This window comes from Nannospalax galili, unplaced genomic scaffold (assembly GCF_000622305.1).
Source record: "Nannospalax galili isolate Female #2095 unplaced genomic scaffold, S.galili_v1.0 scaffold206, whole genome shotgun sequence".
Lineage (NCBI taxonomy): Eukaryota > Metazoa > Chordata > Mammalia > Rodentia > Spalacidae > Nannospalax > Nannospalax galili.
Window position 1 is genome coordinate 2179629 of NW_008358101.1, and position 4249 is coordinate 2183877.

General features: G+C 35.3%; 1 pseudogene; it reads right to left on the minus strand.

Annotated features, from left to right (window-relative positions):
• Positions 1-4249, minus strand: part of LOC103752507 — a 70157-nt pseudogene that overhangs the window by 65107 nt on the left and 801 nt on the right.

The following is a 4249-nucleotide window of genomic DNA, read 5'->3' on the forward strand; positions in this document are numbered from 1 at the left end:
ATAAATGTTATTGAATAGGTTAATGCTGTTGTAATGAAATGCTTTTTCTAATTAAAAAAAATATAAAAAACCTGATATTTTCCCTTTAATGTCCAAAAATTATTAATAAAATAGTGATTACAAAACAATGATCACAGTTAGATTCTTGGAGCTCAGTTTCTACCACTGCCATTTATAACAATTGCACGGATATTTAAACTTGCCAAAAAACCTGATATTTTCCCTTTAATGTCCAAAAATTATTAATAAAATAGTGATTACAAAACAATGATCACAGTTAGATTCTTGGAGCTCAGTTTCTACCACTGCCATTTATAACAATTGCACGGATATTTAAACTTGCCTGTTCACTGAGTGAAAACTTGGAATCCATTTCCAATTAAAAAAAAAAAAAAACCCTCTAACATGCAAAAGCAATTTGTTTAAAACTGATTGGCTTGGAAAGTACATCTAGTTAATGGAAAATATAGGTGAAATTATAAATGAAAAATATATATCCCTTCCTTAAATACATATATTTCTTAAAAATGAGTAAAGTGAAAATAAATAAATAGTGATAAATTATTACCGCAAATATATACTCTGCTTTAGTAAATCAACAAGATACATCCAGCTAGTAGAAAAACATTCAAACTTTAAAGATAGATGGCTTACAGGACAAATGGATTATCAATGTCTATATGGCAGAATCAAGATAAGCAATAGAAACAAGTCCAGGCATTTGGAAATTTTAAGCTTGGAAAATACTTGTGATATCACCTGTATATTTTCTTAAGAAATGTGTTTTGATATTCTTGGGAGTTTCATAAAATGTACATTGATCATATTCAACTTCATCTCCTTTAAAATCTATGCCCACATCATTAATCCCCTTCAACTTTACGATCTATTATTTCTTTCGAAGTCCATTGAGTACAATTTTTCTCCAAATATTTTTGTGTATGTACATCCATTCACAGGTATATGGTCCACATGCCAAAGATCATCCCCTAAAGAAAACTGACTCTCCCTTCCTCAGCTGCTACCTATTCACAATAGATTCTCAACTGATGGGACTTTGTGCCAACCTCTCCCCTCCATACTGGAATTTTGTCTTTCCTGAGCTTGTGTAGGTCTGGCACATGCTGTCACAACCACTGTGAGTACACATATGGAACTGTCCTGTGTCTAGAAAATACTGTTTTGTTGTAGTCATTTACTGCCCCTGGGTTTTACAATCTTTCTACCCATACTTCTCCCTGAGACTTTGAAGGTTGTGATGAAGATGTCTCATTTAGGGCAAACATATTCTTTGCATCTTGACCAGTTGTTGGTTTCTGTGTTGATTGCCATCTACTGTAAAAAGAAGTCTCTCTGATGAGAGTTGAGAGTTTCACTACCCTATGGGTATAAGGATAAGTCATTAGGAGTCAGTTTAATACTATGTCCATTTATTAGAATAATATTATGATTTCCCCTAGGTCTAGAGTTATCTAGTCATAGATTCTTTGCCCTGATAATGGTGGCAGTTATGGGTTCCATCTTGAAGAGCAGGTTTTAAATCCAATATGAAGTTGTTTGGTGTCTCCCATAATATTTGTATTATTCCACCAGTGGGTATAGCTACCCAGTCAGTCATTATTGTAGCTTGCATGGTTCACAAATGGGTAAGACTGATGATTACTTTTCTCATCTGGCACCAAACATATCAACTTCCAGCACAATGAACGATCAAGCTTCTAGGTCAGCACCAGCTTCATTTCTACATAGTCTACAGCTCAAGAGTTCAGTAATGTAGTGTCTGCAGCATCACTTCCTGAAAGGGAACCAAGAGCAATGTCAATATCAAATAATGCTTGAGGGTCTATTAGACATCTCCCACACCCAGTCAACATTCCAAAAAGCATAATCCAGTCCTGGCATGGGGCATTGTTTCCTTGTTTTTCTAACATAGGGAATCTAGCAGGGGAATGGTACTCTTACTGTAGGGCAATTACATATAACTCATTTCATATATGCATATGTTTTAGAATGCAATAGATTTCCATATGACTTTTGCAAGAGGCCTTTAGTATTAGTCATCCCTTCCCTTATTGTGGCCTCCCATACCCCAAATCTTTTATCTCTTCCACTTTCCCCATGTAAATCACTTCACTTGATCTGCCCTCCCTTCGAAGCACCCCTGTGTCCCTTCACTAGTTTCCTGACCTCATAGATATTAAATTACATTAGATAATTTGATCTAATAATGGATAACAAAAACTCCATCATAATAAAAGTTACTCCATTGCAAGAACAGATAATTTCAACTTTTAAAATTCAAAGTAATTTACTACATTAAATAAATAAAAATAACTATCTCTGAGAAAAGGTTTATAGGCAAAGATAAAATAATTGAGACCATCCAATATTCGTGTCTTCTGAAAACTTACTTCTAATTAAGAATAGAACATGTTTTTATGCATTAAAAGGTTAATATTTATCTGTGAAATAAAAGTATATATTTTCTAATCTTAGAAAATGATGTACATTCAATTTTTCTTCAACATTATACTAAAAGAAACTCACAGTGTGACATTAAAACAAACTAACACCATTGACATTGAAAAATAAAATATACAAGAATGATCTTCATTTGCAAACAAAATAGTCTCATTTGTAAACATCTTTAGAAAAATTCTTTTTAAATAAATCTGACAAGATTAAAGCTACAAATAGATAAAGCATCAGAAAATAACATTGAAAATGAAAGACGATTTGGCTATGATGATGATCATGGCATGAGTGCACTTGCCGAATCAAAAGTAAGGCATGAGTTCAAATACCCAATACCTTCATATTATCAAGCAGTGATCACTCCTACCTGGAACCCCAATGCTAGATGCCCAGGAGTCAAAGCCAAGAGGAATGTTGGGTCTCACTGAGGAGTCAGCATCCCTGATAAACAATGAGTTCCAGGTTCACAGAGATATCCTGTCTCAAGGGAATAAAGTTAAGGGCTCAGAAGAAGACACCTGATATTCCACACTGACATCTGCAACTACGCACATACATGCATATACATGGGTACACCACACTCACCTATGCAGTGTAAACACAATCCCAATCCCTACTGAAGATCTATTAACAGTTGATCGGTTTTATGGGAGGGAAAATAATTCATTTAGACGGAGGTGACCGCAAAAAGGCTTACCATATTCCTGTGGACAGGTCCACACCCATGCACATACAGCAACATTAATCAAACTTAGTGGATTATCCAAACAAAAAAAAAAGTAGAGATGGAACAATGTTGGAGGAGATATGAAGGTAGGTGGAGGGGGGAAATGGCCATTATATTTTATCTCATTTCCTTGTATATCTATAAAAATCTAAAATGTTGAAAAAGATGAAACAAAACCAAATAAAATGAAGGATTTTAATAAAAGTGTAGGTAATTAATGCTTAGCTAGTTTTGAAAACCAGAGGGAACCATTTTATTCCTACAACCTACTGATAAATTATACATAGCAGATCAAGAAACATATGTCTAGGTAAGTTTTTCTGAGAACAACGGGTCTTTGCACAAGATTTATCTACATGACACACAATAATTAAAAATACCAGACTGGTGGAACTAACCTTCTTGGGTGTTTAACAGACATACTTTGAGATAAAGGGGAATAAGGAGCTCAAAAGAGGTAGGACTGTAGGAGAAGGGTCTTATTAAGTGAGAAAGGGGAAAATGGGGGCACCTTAATTGTGGAAATCATGATGGACGGGTGAGACAATGTGAGAAATAAATAATGCTTAGCTAGTTTTGAAAACCAGAGGGAACCATTTTATTCCTACAACCTACTGACAGATTGTACATAGCAGATCAAAAAATATATGTCTAGGTAAGGTTTATATGATAACAACTGGTCTTTCCCCCAAATTTATCTACATAACACACAGTTATTAAAAATGCCAGACTGGTGGAAATAAACTTCTTGGATGTTTAACAGACATACTTTGAGGTCTATAATAAATTGGTCAGAGGAACATAAAGGACACTTTTTGCCCCTTGCCCTCATAGGTAGACTATTTCCAGGGGACTATGAGCATCTCTCAAAATGTCCTATAATGGTGGTGGGTCACCTGTGCTCTTGATCAAGGAGGCTGAGCAGACCCCACCAGATGGACTTCAACCAGTGTCCAGTCTATAAGGGGAGGGCCAAAACAGAAGAATCATTTCCTGCGTGCTTCCAAGCAAAGCCAACCATGGTCGAGCAGGACCTTTGACTTATCT